The sequence below is a fragment of the Thunnus albacares genome, chromosome 14 (genome assembly GCF_914725855.1).
Source record: "Thunnus albacares chromosome 14, fThuAlb1.1, whole genome shotgun sequence".
In the NCBI taxonomy this organism is placed as follows: Eukaryota; Metazoa; Chordata; class Actinopteri; order Scombriformes; family Scombridae; genus Thunnus; species Thunnus albacares.
Window position 1 is genome coordinate 18,822,763 of NC_058119.1, and position 16,489 is coordinate 18,839,251.

Genomic DNA, 16,489 nt, shown 5'->3' on the forward strand with positions numbered 1-16,489 from the left:
TGAAAAGCAGGCAACAAGGAAAAAGTTTTTCTTGCTTTACATATTTTTTGGCTACTATAAAAGCAGAGACGTGCAGAACGAGCATGCTCATCTGCAGAGGCAATAACACAGCTTCATTCGGCGACTAGGAAGGGTGAAGGTATACAATGTCACCCCTGTCTCTCAACTAAGAGAAGGTAGTGTTAGTAATCAAATTCTATTTGCATATTTACTGTATGTATCAACTGATAGTTTGGCAACATCTACAAACAGTCTAAAGTAATGGTGCATAGAGACAGTTCATTTTGCATGCATAAATTGAAGGAAATGTCCGATTTTAAAGTACAGGGATAATACCTGTTCTATGTTTGGGTTAGAGGCCATGACGTTCAAACACAAGGGCGACAAGGAAATAAAACTGATATGATTTGGAAATGTAGTTACTGAGGGGTGTCTCAGTCACTGACATGTACAATGAACTGAAAAGCAGATTTCAATGTCAATAAGCAAATTGAGGAGCCAGGTTCTTGTTTTCCTCTACATTTCAGACACAGGAGATGTAACCGCTGAAAGGGAAAATTAAATAGCATTCTACGCAGCATCATGGCAGGCGCATAATGTTCATCATATGTCACTGAGTTGCATGCTTGAACTTTATGAAATCTCTTTGGAATCCAGACTCAGATAAAAAATAAATGCATGCCATGAAATATTTTAAAAAGTATTGTTTAATCGCAAATGCCACAAAAGGGATTAGCGAAACAATGACGCTCTCAAGATTAGGTAGAGTGAATAGCTTCAAGAAAAGACTCCCAATGCAATTTGGAGTTGGAGCCATTGAATTTGACCTCCACCTGGATGTTCTTGTGTCCAACTGGTCATTTGTGACTTCTTATGATCAACATGGGCTGTTAAGAAAGGATGAGCACTGTTACTATCTTAATACCTGGCCTATAAGGCAACACAATAAGGCCATATTCAAGTAAATCCCATCTAAGAGCACTTTTTGTAGGAGGAAATTAAACCATAGCTCCCTGGGGCTTCCTCCGTGAAGATACTTGACACTGTCGCTCCTGCTAAACAGAGATGCATCAAGACCTGTGATTACTCTAGAAGATTACGCTCCATGACAATATAACTGGATAAAAAATAACAGAAGGAAAAAGAAGAAAAGGGAAGTCTTAAAACAAGATAGATTAAAAATGAAGATAAAACTTCATTTTCATATCATTTTTTTGCCTCTATACTGACATAATGAGACAAAGAAATGGAATCTGAATGGCTGTTTTGAGTTATACCTCCAGACTAAAGAAAACTCTCCAGAGCAGGGGGTTGGGCTGGGACCGCTCATATTTCACTGTCAGCCTGACTTGCCCCAACAATGTGACAGCAGGTGACAAATAACCTGGCTCATGATTGAAATCTGACAAAATAACACTGTGTTTTATAATAGCGTCCCCAAGCAGAAATATGGCAGTCGCAAACTAAACAGTGCTTCATCACCTCCATGCCAGTCCCAGCGGTTCTCCATTAAGGGCCAGATCATTGTGTTTTGCCTCCCCCCATCCCAGCTGACCGCCGAAGTGACAGCCCCGGCTTGCTACCGTGACATTGAAAAATATTTGTACTGACAAGGCCACAAATCACACGCCGGCAAGTTTTAAAACTCAATATTCACTCAATGTGCATCTGCTATATTCTCGTTAAAAGTGTAATATGGTAGTCTCTCTCCTCTACGTTCTTTTATTATTACGGTATTGACAGCGACTATAATAAAGTTGTGCTGTTTTGATGCCAGGGAGGGAAGCGCGGGAGATGGAGAGATTGAAGGAAAAGGGGTGTATGGGAGATGGGGGCTGGGGGGGGATGGGGAGGGGGGTGCGAGACGAAGAGAATAGCTGGGATGGTTGAACGCTCACACAGCGCTGTGACAAAAGTGCTCCATTTTCATGACAGAACTTCATCTGACATGTTAAGTTTGATGGTCTACCTGTGGGTTTCTTGATAAGCCCACCAGCCTACATGATACGGCGTGTCCAAACTTTTGAAGCATCAGATGTAATATCTTACCCAATATTCACATCTAAATCATTATTTAACCCTATTTTCAACACTGCTGTCTTTCATTTTGCATATTATAGCTCACTGGAGAATAATCAGTATACCCTTTGCCCGCTCTAGACCTCTATGCTCTACTATACTAGTGCTATCGAGCCAATGGTTACTCTAATATCCCCTTAGTTTGAAGCCTTGTCGACCATGTAGGCCCTAATGTGTGCCCAGTGCGCACGAGTAAGTGTGCTTTAGGCTCATTGTTAACATAAGGCCAAATCTGTAATATAGCACGGACAATTAAGTGCACAATTTTTGTATAAATGCAAAATCCCTCACTGTGAATTATTTAATTCCCTCTCTACAGTTCATTTAATAGAGCCCTTTTGGCGGGCGGTTTGAGTCACAGAAAACTAATTTGATTCTGCTCCTTGATTTAATTAGATTTTATGATGTATGGTATTGCTAATTCGGTGGCTCACCATGCGTTGTCGGCGCCTGTCCCTTGCACTGGCGGTGAGCTGTCAGAGCCCCATTTTTAACAGTATTGAAAAATTCAAGCTTTATTATTGCCCCCTCACTCATTTTCTCCCATCAGGGGGAAAGTAATGAGCTTTTAGTCTCTCCTCTCTCTGTCGTCTCTCTTTTACTCGTCTCTCTCTCCTCTCTCGTATTCTTTTTTTCCCCTTTCTTCTATCTCCATCTCTCTATAGCTCTTTCTTTTTTCTATTCACTTTCTCCTTTTCTATCCCCCCTCTTTGAAAACAATAAGGGTGGATAAAGTGTTTGGGAGACCACAGGGAAAGAACTGTAAGAGCAGGGAGGCAGAAAGTAGAAATGATGGCACCGAAAAGCACGATACAATAGGAGGAACACTGAATGAAATGAACAAATAAGATAGCAGGACAGTGGAAGGATGATCGAGTAAAAGAGTGAGAGAAAAGAATAAATGTGTCAGGGAGAAGTGGAATATGAACACAGCGGTGATAGTGAATATGAGATAGGGGAATCGTGTCGAGTTGGGGAATAAGAAGCAGTTAGAGAGAGAAAAGGAGAGAGGGAAAGAAAAAAGAGAGGAAAATGAAGGAGATCAAGGAGGAAAGAGGGAGAGAATGAGAGAAGGAAGGGGGGGGGCAATGGAGATTGTGCCATACGCTTACAGCGCTCCAGGCTTGCTGCTCCGGCATTAGCGCACTGATTCATGAGTTAAGTTTCCCAAACTGCCCACGGCTATTAGCTTTCAGTTCCTTCGGCTGTCATTTAGACTCCAAAGAGTCTTTTGGTTAATGCACTGTTTTAATGAGAGTGCACCACTCGCTAATATATTTGACTGTATGAAAGGTCACAACAGGAAGCTAAACAGATTGAGAGAAAGGGAGCACAATGGCGGCGGCGCTGTCAAGATGCAAGACAGGTTTTCCAGCAAACGGATTAGAGCGGGGGGCATCAGGGGTGGGCGGTGGGGTTAGCGTTAACCCCGTGAAGCAGCCCGCTACAGTGTCACTACTCCACGCCTCATACCCTCTTTACCCGGCATCCAGCTGTGCATAATAGGCCTTGGAACTGATGGGTTACTGCCTCCTCTAGTTACGCCCCATCCATCACCAGCTTTAACCAGAGAGAGAAAGAAAAGTTAGAGAAAGAGATGGAAGGAGACAGGCGATGGAAGGGGCAGACACCGAGAGGAGGCACATGTTTCATTACCCATATAATCACCAGTCTGATTGCCACACAAGCAATATAAGAGCGTCTTGCAGCAGCCCCAGGAAAATTTATAGCTGCCCAACTATGAGATTCCCACCAACCCGTTAAATATCCCTGGAATGCTGAGCCGATATGGGAGCAATGGAACAAGCTCAGTTACAGAAATATGGAATAAGATTCAATAAAAGTTCTGAGCATTTATGTATGTGAGTCTTTCCTTTTTTTCTTCATGTCTTTCTTGACTGTATCAACTCTAATCTCAAGAGGCGTCACCCTTTATTTCCCATTCCAAGGTATTCTAAAAATTTAAGTTCTGATGGCAGGGAGCAACAGCATTATCAAACATTTTGACAACTCTGCATAAACAAGCATGGCCTCCGCCCTCCTCCCCTCTCGCTCTTTGTCAACATGCAGCCTCCATTCTGTCACGGGACACCCGTAAGGGACTGTCTCCGAGTAGCGGAGCCGTGTCTAGGTTTGGGCCCCAAACCCGATAATCTAACAGTAATCCATTCAAAACTAATCAAACATTTACAAAGGTGCCATGATGGGGAGAGAGCTCTATTCATCAGCGTCCTCCATCACCAACACGCAGGCCAACCTTGTTACGCTCGCGGCGTCTCAATCTAACTATGCAAATGAGACAGCAGCATGCAGGCTGAGTGGGGGACTGACAACCAGACTTGTGTACAGAAATTATAAACAAATATTCATCCATTATGGGTGGAGTCGCTTGCGTCGGGGAGTGCTGGCACTGAGGCATACAAACTCTTCTTCTGTCGGACAATTTTTCACCGAGCAGGAAGTGACAGTGTTGTCAGGGTGAATTAGCAGCATATGTCAAGCTTTTGTTATCAATCTTGGCCTACTGTAACCCTTATTTCCCCCCTCTGCAATGTATGTACACGGTTGATGATATATCAACACAGCTCGGTGATTAATAATTCAGCGAGGGTGATTCCACAGGGGGAGTTGTGGTGAGACTTGGGACAGGCCTTGCAGTGAGGGTTGAGGGGTTTTTGGGGGTGAAAAGTGGGCTCCTTTCTCTATAATCCTCTCCTGGTGCCTGTAGGCCCTGGATCTTTTTCCCCCCATTACCCAAACCATTTGTTTATTGTGCAGTAATTACAAACCTTCAAGCCTAAAGGCAAACAGGCGGAGAGGTGCTGTAATGATGGAGACATTTATAACAATATATCATAACAGCAATGGAATCAAACAATGAATCGATGTCAGAGGATATCAATACCAATGAACAACAAAACAACCAGGTGGTTATTACTTCACAGTAAGTCAGGGCTCGTTGGAAACAGGAATATGCACTTGTTAAGGTGGACTATTATTGATTTGCGGTGAACTGCATTCCCCTTAAAAGCAGAGTCTTAAGAGGGTAATATGTTGCATTTTATTTAGCAATTTCATGCATGTTTGCTTCACAAGGTTAAAAACTGCAATCTGTTCTGAGACAAAAAAAGAAAATTTTCTCATTTTCAGCACTCCAGAAGCCATTTAATGCTCCCTGTGTAAGAGTGGCAATCCCTATTACCGCTGGATAAAGTGTACCCTTTTTTATTTGAAATGAAAATGTCAGTAATTTCTTTTGAGATTGATGACTCCTTACATGCGGGCCCAATAAATGAAAAATTGATGAGGCTCAGTTCTCTCTTTTAATATTTAAGGCAATATTAAAGTCTCTCTTACATCTCATGGAAATAGTTTTATTTAAAAGGAATAAGACCATTGGGCATTGTTTACTGAACACCTCATGCATGTTTTATAAACCCAGTGGCTCTTGGAGGAATTCAAAGGCCCTTGAAATCGTTACTGTTTTGCAGTAAGTATAAAACGACTTAAGAGGAAGTCGAATGGCATTGGCATTGTTGTGTATCTGCTCCCTTGTTGTTGGATGTGGGCTGCTTTGATGAGGACTGCCATTGGCACCGCTAGTGCTAGAAAGGGAGGAGGGAGTTGCACAATAAATGGCTAAGATTTTATTTCTTCTATTGGGTCGTAATGTGTGCTCGGCGAGGAAATTGATGTTTAACGTGGCTGAGCGGACGAACGGGATGAATTGCCATTTAAAACAAAGACCCATGGGTTGGAAGCGAGGGAGGAGGGAAAAAGAGGGGAAGTTAGAAGTAGGACGAGGAGAGGAAGCTACTTGAATTGTTCTGATAGTTTAAAACAAGCCAGAGGCAAGGAGAGTCCCATGCAAAGGCAGAAAATGATACCCAGGTATTACCGGCTAAATTGTCTTGGTTCAAATAGTTCGTAAAATGGGTTGAAACGGGGAGCTCATAGGTATGAAAATACACAATGGACCAAATCAAGCAAAGGAATTCATACCTCAGAACAAAGCCTGACCTATGATGACTTTCATGGCTTTTATACACATAAAAAAACTAAATAGTACTGAATAAAGCTTTGGCCTCCAGTTAAATTACTGACCTCAAAAATATTTTAAAGGTAGATGGTGGGAATTTCAAGGAAACAAAGCCCCGACAGGATCATTTATGTCCTATTTATGATGCCACTGTTATGTATGTGTTGCCAGGTGAAACTTTTGAAACAACAACAAAATTTTGATCGAGATTTAAATCCAGTATGTTGAAGTATCAATCTTTCTATCGCACATACACAAACACAGACATACGCAACATGCTCGCACACATATACATGCACACACACACACACACACACAGTCAGAAAACAGCCTATAGTGGAAAACCTCCTATACCAGCAGGACACAATCAGCAGCTCCAAGTTGAGGAGCCCATTACATTGTAGTGGTGGTTAACAGGGACATTCGAACTGAGAACCAAGATACTCCAGCTCCCATTTAGACAAATTAAATCAAGTCCCATAATGCTTTATGTATCTGTTGCCTGGGTTACACATCCTAGCACACCAGGCCCCTTGATGGAGGGCGGAATGAAGCCTTTTATATCAGATGCTTCGACAACAGGGGGTGACTACTACCTGCCAACTATTATCAAAGGCACTGGTTTCATAGCCCTGCCATATTTTTTGATTGATCTAAATTACACATCAGTGAGTGCTGCAGTAACATGATCTATAAAGAGATAGCGACTACTTGTACATTATTAAACTCCCCGAGCGGCTGCTCTGCTTTTGGATTGCTGTAATTATCTGTGCTGGAGGCACAACAAGTGGCCCAAACACAGCTGTTAGCCTGCCTGCGCACGCGAACACTGGTTGGCATTAATTGTTTCTGAACAGAAGCTACATTTGGCAGAGGTTAACATTAAGAGGAGGGGTGCATGCCTTTGTGTTTGTATCTAAAAATGAAGCATGCATACAGTTTTTGACTTTTTTTTATTTCATTTTTTTAGAGAACAGAGAAACTGAGAATATTAATCAGAGTGCAAAAAAAAAAAAAAAAAAATCTTGGAGTTTTGGGGAAAGGATTGGTTGCAGTAGTTTGGTCCCAAGGTGAAACACAATTTGCTAGAGGGATCACAGGATGTGCAGCTCAACTGATATTCCTCTTTACATCTTCTCTCCAATATCCCATGAAGAGAGATTAATCAGCCATTGGTGCTTTATATCTTTTAAAAGATATAATTCCAGAAATTCCAGTAAATCCTCCTGGCTTTAACAGTAACTGCCTGTGGCCTTCTGACATCCCATATATCCCGTCCTGTAAGAGAGAGAGAGAGTCAACCAGAGAGGAGGGCATTCTGGGATACCTGAGGGACCTCTGTGGGACTCTGGTGTGGGTCATGTGACTCACGGTGTCCGACACCGTGGCACCAGCCAGGGTTTGTGGCCAAGTGCTGGTGTTGTGGTGACAGAGACGGTAAACAGGACGTATCGGTTTTACCGCAGCGCCTTTCTTTACCTCACCTAACTCTCTGCATTGTGGGTTCATGCTATACATTTTTCTGCTTCTATAGCTGAAAAAAGGGCATGAAAAAGTGAAAACTTATTGCCTGCAGGTAATAATAGTTCTATTAAGGATCCTGGAAATCACACAATCATTTTGCTATAAGGTTGCTCTGTGGCAGTTTTATGTAAAGGCAGAACATGCATGTAAACAGATTTTTTATTAAAGGAAAACCATATACAAGCCCCTATAATGTGTTTGTCTTGGTTTATTTCATCACACACCATCAATGTCTTTTGCTTGCAAGCCTTATTTCATATGTTTCACCTTTTACGAGGACTGCTTGGGAGTGGAACAGCAGATGCAGACATTGAATTCGAATTCATACAAGGCAGACATAATATCAGGCAATATAGAGGCAGACAGAGAGGCTATTGAAATGCAAATAGACTGCTGGGGCCACGGCAGCAGGGAAAAGAAATTGGCCAGGATGACAATGCAAGTAAACCACTCCAGTTTGTCAAGAAGGCCACGCTTTGTCACAAAACTGGGAATGGATTTCAGTACAAGTGCTGCTACAGCACTAAAAAGAATAATATTCAAAAAATAGGAGGAAAGGAGGAATAAAATAGTTGCCCACTGCACAACTCTCATGTTAAGATTGAGAAATGCCTTTAAAGTTAACGTTTTTTAGTTTATTGCTGTGTGTTTTCTAAGGGACCCTCTCGTGTGTGTGGCTTTATGGTGCAACCATGAATGTGAGCGATGTCGAGGGCGAGAGGGATACAGAGCGCATGCATGTGCGTGCTGGCGCTGGCGTGCGTGCACACTTTCTTCATGCTTCATTCTCCTCGGGCGTGGCCTTTCAGTGCACCGTGTGTTTTGTTAGTCAGGTTGGCACGCTCCATCAGGAGGAGGGACACAGAACTGGGAGGCCTCACCGGACCCTCAGCCATAATAAATTACCTACAAGTGCTGCAGAACAATAACACAAAAAAGTGCGGGCCATCCATTTCGCCACCATTTACAAGAAATCAATATCAATACTTAATGCAACGCGGATGAAAAATGAGCAGAGATACAGGGGCATAATACAAGCTCAAATGAAAGACCTTGGAGTGCTGCTTCCCAAGGGTTTGGGGGATGAGGAGGGAGGCAAGATGTGAAAAAAACGGAACCATAAGAAAGATTGCATTATGCCTTTTGTTTTTGTCCCTCATCTGTTTTTGTAGTTTAAGTTTCATAATAATCTCTTTTCTCAGCTCAGTTGTTTAATTGTTAATCAATGTGCAATTTTGGCTCGCCAACAACCCAGGGCAGAACATGCACAAACATCTATTTAAAATATTCCATCTTTAGAAAAAAAAACAAAAACTTAAAGCTGTACTATTTTGTACTTACCACAGCAGGGATGAAGGTGACCATAAACTGGCTGAGTAGATCAGTTGATTACGAGGACATTTCCATAGCAGTCAGTAGAGATCTCTTCACTATGTCACAAATTAATCATCTGTTAAAGATAAACATGATCTATATTTGTCCTCGAGGCTTGCTGCATGATGTCATCTCAGCCTTAACGTCCCATTTCATTGTGGTGGTTAGTGATGTATTGCAGATCTTTGTACGTCGTGTAGAAAACTCCTTAGCCTTTTCGACTGAGGGATGATAATACTGACACTCGGTTAAAAAAAAAAAATCTTGTCATATTAAAAAAAAAAAACATATGAATAGATCAAAAGGTCACACAGAGCCATGGAGTCTTTACAATATGTTTACTACCAGGAATGTCCCTGAAGACAAATGTGTTTTGTTTTTCAAATTCATCTGAGTGATGCATGTTGTATTATGCATGCATAGAACATGAGTTGTGTCAGTGGGGTTGTCACATGACTGAAGGGCTACTTTTAATACCAGGTGCATGACAGACCTCAATTGGACTTGCCATTCGCAGTGAAAGGCCTTTTTAAATGGTGCTTTTGTGTCAAAGTTCCCCATGTCTTGTGGTTTGGTGAAGTTTAAACTTCTCTGGTTCCCAGGAGGGCTTGCTAGCAGTTTAGTCAAAGTTTATATCCTTTTGTCATCCTCCTGTCTCCCCCGCACCCCTCCCCCCTTTTAGTCCCTGATGGCATATGCACTATTCAGCGTATGAACCACAATTGTGTGGGTGAGATATGGTCTCGCCTACACAACTCTAAAATGACATTTTTTTGCTTTGGATATGCATGCTTTTTGCTTTTGAATGAGTGGTACATTTTATGCAGTTTGACCCACAGGGGAAAAAAAGATATAACAATGTAAAATCTGAAACCTGCTCAGCTCAAGTATGAATCCTTTTACTGTTTCTGCTGTTTGTTTCCATGCACCTCCTGCTTCCAGAGTGTGGTCTCGTCTCAGCCCCCTATAGCTTCTATCACCAGTAGATGGCACTGCAGCCAAGTTGTCAGGCCGCAGCCACCAATTTCACCTGCCAGCTCCTGCTGCCAAAGAAAAAAGTGCAAATGTATTTGTTTCACCCTGGCTCTGAGGGCTTTTTCAGCCGTTGTGTTCAGAGGCCAGATGCAGTGTGTGTGACACAGAGAGAATATCAATAACCAATATGCTCACAGGCCAGTGGCCGACGCTTCCAAGTACTCTAAGCACACAGCGGCGATTCCCCTTTTAAAGTCTGTCCCTATTCAAATTACACTCTTGTTGCCCTGAAAACACAAATGATCATGGCTTTGGTGATAAGCAACCAAAAACGAAGGATTTTTGTTGTCTCTCTCTCTTTGTACTCCAGTTACTCAGGTTACAGGCCATCAAAAGCAGTGCGTATATTCTTTACTATTACGTCTGCCTACCTCTGACTTATCAAAAGGCGAATAACATCAATTAGTCTTTGGAGGATAGAGTATTTTTGTATTGTTGAAGGTCTGGTGTCGAGTTCTGAAGGGAGCCATTGTCCCTTCTTGAGCTTGAGTCCTTTAGAGTGCATAAGTGTTTATTGAACTCAATAGAAAGCGCCGGGACAAAGGGACCTGATATTCTTTACTCACTTGCTGCATAGTTTGTATCATAATTTCACTATAAGCTGTTGCAATCGTGGCGTTGTGTGAGGAATTTTGGCAGCCATTCAGTGTGGCTCTTTGAACCCTCGCTGGCCCGGTTGTATTGTGGGTTCCACCTGGGTACTCTTGAAGACAAATATTAACCGAACAATGGCGTTGACTTCGAGGGCATTTGGGATTTCATGTGTGGAATTAGGAGGTTATGTGGCGGGGTTGTGACGGGGGTGACAGAGTGGGGTGAGCGCTGAAAGGATTGCGGTTTGACGTGACATTTGAAGGCTGTTGTTCATTGTTGTGATGTGGAGCTGCAGGCTAAGAACAGGAGAGAGAGAGAGAGAGTGCTTGGGTTTCTTAGGATTTTGAGGAGCCAAAATGTTCTTCATTATACAGAATTTATATTGATGACATCCATTTGCCTCTGTTGGAGTAATACAAATAGCCATTAAATCTAGAGCAGAGCAATAGAGCAGAATAGGGTAGAGTAGAATAAAAATCCATCCAAATCATCTTGAAATAAAATCAACAAAGTCTTCAATTCCGTATGCATCCTTTGATAAGAAATCGGAACAAACTTGGAATCAAACATGTCTGTACATTACCCTCCCAGACAGTTAAGTAAGTGATATTGCAGTGTTGAGTGTGACAAAGTTCACTCTCGTCCCTCCGTAGCCTCGGGCTGGATGAGCTCATGGGCTGTGCAGTGTGGAATCAAAGAGAAGTGTTTGGTTGAACTGAGGGTGGACCTCGGTGTCACGGTGTCAGCACTTACATCAGTAAAACACACACACATTAGTGTCACTCTCTATCGCTTTTTTATGGCAGTATCTCTATAACTTATAATTCTTAAGGGAACACTTCGACATTTTGGGAGATATGCATATTCACTTTCTTGCCAAGACTTGGATGGCAAGATTGATACCACTCTAATATCTGTTAAATATTGACACTGTAATCAAGAGGAAGTTAGCTTAGCTTAGCATAAAGATGAAAAACAGGGGGAAACAGCTAGCATGGCTCTGTCCTAAGGTTTAAAAAAAAAAAACATCTAATGCTCACTGATTAACACAACATATTTAGTTTGTTCAACCCTATTAATATAAAAGGGTGTGAAAAGGACAAGCGATCAGTTCTGGAAACTGAAGAAAACAAATAAGGGTATATCCCAAAATGTTTAACTATTCCTTTAAGGAGCAGAGCAGACTGAAGTGGGTGGTCTGATGAAGGGAACATCTTAGATATCTTCTTAAATCATGTCAAAGAATTCATCCTAAGTCGTTATTTTTCACAATTTCATACTCAGTGAATGTAGCTGAAGACATCAATACTCAAAGTCTATTTGTTTGTGTTACAATTTGAGATTAAGTGTTAAGGTTCAGCGTGTTCATTCTGAAGTGGTCGGTGCAGCGTATTACAACTTAATTGCAAAAATGTAGCTTCATGTTGAGTGATATTAATTTCACTGATGTTGAAATTTGGGGTCATAAAAATCAAAAATTCAATGACTGAAAAGGTAAAGGAGAAGCCTCGTATCCACTACACCCACTCAGCTTTTTCATGCTCCCTCTTTTCCTTAATATCCTAAACGCTGAAGCTCCCTTTCTGCCTCACCTATCCACATCTGTTCGTCCATTGCTCCTTTCCATCTCTCCCTCCCTCCCTCCTTCTCTGGCAATGATTTTTTAGATCACTTCCATTAACACCCGCATGCCGAGCTCTAATTACTCACTCACTCAGCGTTCTGGACTGCCCGCCGCTCGTTTGGGTAAGCAATGTGGCCCGTTAGCAAGATGCTTGTTAACTGAATGCACTTAATTATATAAGAAGATAATTACATGTAAATGTTGCATCTAAAAGCAGCCATCCAGCTTCGCTTGATGATTTAATAGGCACATGTTTAGGATCCCTGTTTTGTTTATTTTAGAGTGAGGTGATTAATTGCCTGCTCTGATGAATCTGCCGGATATTGTTTCCATGGTGGCACAGGCCCAATTGCACAAGGTTTATGAATACATGTTTATTTGCCTTTGTGGATGTGGGATCACATGCCAGTGTTGCTTGTACAACATGGGATGTACTGAACTAAACCCAGAATTTACAATAAAGTAATATTTAAGTCTTTTACCTTAAACTGGTGATGATTAATCTGCATGTTACAGTACAAACAAGAAAGATTTTTAAAAAAAGGCTTTGCAGTTCTCAATGAACACATAAGATAGCAGCAACATAATCATGAGCCAAAACAGGAAAATAATTGTTAAATAATTACATATTCGGCCCAATACAACTTGCATCTCTTTACATCTTTTAACCCCCTTCTAGCCATAAAAAAGGAAAAAAATCCAGCAGGACAATGATTCATTTATCACTATTCTATTGTCCGGGGCAAATGATGCGGCTCTAAGCTGAATTTCATTCAAGCCCCTGTCAAATGAAAGATTATTTAGTGTGTTTTAAGAAGGTGGAGTGCAGGGTGGAGATAGGGGTCAGAGTTGGAGGGCTCCCTAGGGAGGTCCTGGGGGTCTAGGGGACATCAGTCGTCCATTATGAGCTAATCAGGAGGGGGGAGTGTGTGTGTGAGACCATGTATGTCCGTGTATGTATTGAGAGGGGGGAAGGAAGAGATGGAAAGAAAGAGAGCCGCCACGTGTTGTGTGTATAATGTGTGTATATGCGTGTGTCCGTGTGGTGGCAGGTGTGTGTGTGTGTGTGTGTGTGTTGGGGGGAGAAAATGCCTTGCCTGCATCTCTTAATCTCTTAAAGCAGCAGAAGGCGGGATCCCCCAGGACGTTATCTGTGGAGGCTCCATACCCTCATGAACATGGGACAGACACCTCCGGCCTCCAGATGCTTGCAGTTCGATACAGGCCCCAAGACTGACATCCACCCATACTCTCACAGGGCTCTTTGCACAGCCCAGGGGACCCGCTGTGTTAAGAACATGATATAGTATTTACAAAAAAATATTTGTAAATGGAGGCCTTTTGGCTGTCCATAATGGGCCTGACCGTGCTACTGTTTCCCACCCTGCCATCTCTGGAAGGATGGCTGGAAAAGTAAACCAGGAGGGATAAATGCCAGGAGATGTATGCCCCAGACGCCCGTCCCAGACTGCTTCTGTCTCATCCAGTCAGCCAACACGTCCACTCTGCGACTTTAAATCACTCAACTAGAGACAAGCTAACAGCTCCTTCACTTACCGCCACAGAAATGAAATCCCCGAGAACTTTGATGACTGAAAGTGCATCGAAAACATTAAGTCATATTTCATTTCATGCAGCTTGTTGGAGCAACGCCGCAGCGGATGTGAGGCTGTGAAATTTCCAGTAAAAAATGTGCTGCTTTTTTTTTTTTTTTTTTGAACAAGCACTTTCAGATAATAAATTGATGTTTCGATTAGATGGGCTTTATTCGTGACCACTCAGGAAACAAATACACCACAAGAAACAAAATATTACAGGGGAAAACTCAACAGAAAACCTCCATTGATTTTCTTTTTTTTTCCCATTGAAGGAGAGGAAAAAGCCCATAGCTATGATGCACTAAAAGCACTAACAGAGCTGTATATGAAAAAGTGATATGCCCTGTTTGTGTTACTGTTGCAGTGGAAAGTTTAAAATGTCATAGCTGGTCAACCCGGAAGTTCAATTGATTATTATTTTGCAATATTCAGCGTTTTTGTTTGATTGAAGATTTTAATAAGACAAGAATACAATATCACTTTTCCAACAAGTAATAGCAGACTATGACCAGGAAGCCATTTTTAAGATTACTCCAAAAGATAACACACTTTATTCCTGAGAACACTTAATTATACTGCTTGTTTGCAGTGTTCATTTGGAGGATACATGGATTGGTAGCCTGTAAGTAGAGGCTGCTTGGGGAGGATTGGGTGTATCAGAGACACCTGATCCATCCCCAGGCGCACTTTTACAGCCTCTGAAATGAGACACATCTTTGATTTGCTTGCCCTGTAAACAGACAGCGACATGAAGGAGCTCTGGTCTCAGCTTTGCTCCGAGCTGCCAAAGATTTACTGGCTGGAAAATGGACACAGTCACCTTTCTGACTCCGACACATTTTTTTGTTTCACGCTACACACTACTAAAAGAAGATGGCTAATGAAATGTTTTTTCCAGTGTTGCTGTAATGGAAAACTTTGATAAGACACTCATCATTATGGAGGGAACATATTCATAACCAACAGTTGGGATCATGAGTGAAAATTTATCAGATCTTCTTGTGTGCTCTTCATTAGTTTTCACTAGTCTGTCAAGCCTGTTTTTCCCTGTAGGTTTAAAAACACACAAACACACACACACACACACACACAGACACTGAGACACCGTAGATTCTTGTTGTGTGGGTTCCTTCATCCCCTGGGGCCTCCTCTCGGCCCGTCAACATGAAGGCCACGACAGGCCCGTAAACCGGTTGACAGCCTATCGCTGGGGGCTGCCGGGCCACCAGTGGAAGTCTGACTATATTGTACAACATATTCAGCAGAAAGATAAAACCACTATGTGAAAATAGTTATCTTTAGATGGGGCGATAGGGAAGTGTTGAGGATATGTTGTAATCCAGAAAGGTTACAGATTTGTTGTCTGAGTGCAGGATCTAATAACTTCTGTTACAGTTGGTGCCTTGAGCAGACTGAACAGGTTCTGTGGTGTGAATGAGATGTCATATACAATACAGCTTTGTAAGGGCTGCTTGGTACCTTCCCTGTATGTTTATAGTGTGTTAAAGGAGAGGTTCACAATTTTTCAAGTCTGTCTTAAAACAACAGTCAGATGTCCAAATGAACATTGAAATAGGTTTTTCTTGCCATAATCATCCCTCCTGTTCATACTGGCCATTAGAAGAGCCCTTCATGGTGCACTTACAATGTAAGTGAAGGGGCCAAAATCCACAAGCTTCCTTCTGTGCAAAAATGTATTTAAAAGTTTATCTGAAGCTGATATGAAGCTTCTGTCCAAATTAGTCAAATCAAGTAGATATCTTTCAACGTTAGTCTTTTTAGTGCTAAAGTTCCTCTTTTTGTTACTATACTTCCACCACAGCTCAACAAGGAAACACAAAGAGGGAATTTGATGCTAAAAAGACTGTAAATGTGGCAGATATCCACTAGATATGACTAACTCAGATAGCTGGAGTCTCATATAAGCTTCAGATAAACTTTTAAATGTATTTTTGCACAAAACAATTGTGTGAAGTTTGGCCCCCAGACACATTTGAAGGAGATCTTTTAATAGCCAGAATGAACAGGAGGAATTATTACAGAAAGGAAAACCTCTTTCAGTGTTCATATGGACACCTGACTGTTGTTTTAAGACAGACTTGGAAAATTGTGAGCCTGTCCTTTACCAACCCTCCAAAACTACACAAACATGCATAACTCACTTTTAAAAAAACCCACAGTGAGGTCAAATATTCAGTATTTGACATTTGCGTTGATTAGTGCAAGATTGTGGGTGGAGGTGCTGCATTAATTGTATATATGTTTTATTATTGACCACACATTAATGTAATGCAAGCCTCCTCACGAATATTAAAACAGGAATGCATAAGTAGAGTTTAAAGAGATTAATATTTCAGTTAATTAATAACAAAATGTAGGCTAACTGCAGTTAATTAATATTAATTAACATAATTAATATTAATTAATGAATCAAGTATATTTAAAGATACCTCTTTAGTTAAAAGTAGCAGCTACACTTGGACCGAGCACTGTTTAAAAATGAAATATGCAAATATTAACTTACTGTAGTTGCAGATAAAAGACATTTTAGTATATTGTGTTTACTATCTAATTTCAAAATCATTTAGCCTGTGTAATCACACATAATTAGAGGCAAAAGCT

The 16,489-nt window shown here is 41.5% G+C and overlaps 1 long non-coding RNA gene across 1 annotated transcript; it reads right to left on the minus strand.

Annotated features, from left to right (window-relative positions):
- Window positions 1-7,124: 7,124 nt before the first annotated feature.
- On the minus strand, window positions 7,125-11,580 carry LOC122996833. The gene is made up of 3 exons (XR_006407087.1): window positions 9,891-11,580; window positions 8,984-9,237; window positions 7,125-7,396 (listed from the first exon to the last, which is right to left on the minus strand). It is a non-coding gene; the product is annotated as an uncharacterized LOC122996833 (long non-coding RNA).
- Window positions 11,581-16,489: the final 4,909 nt, after the last annotated feature.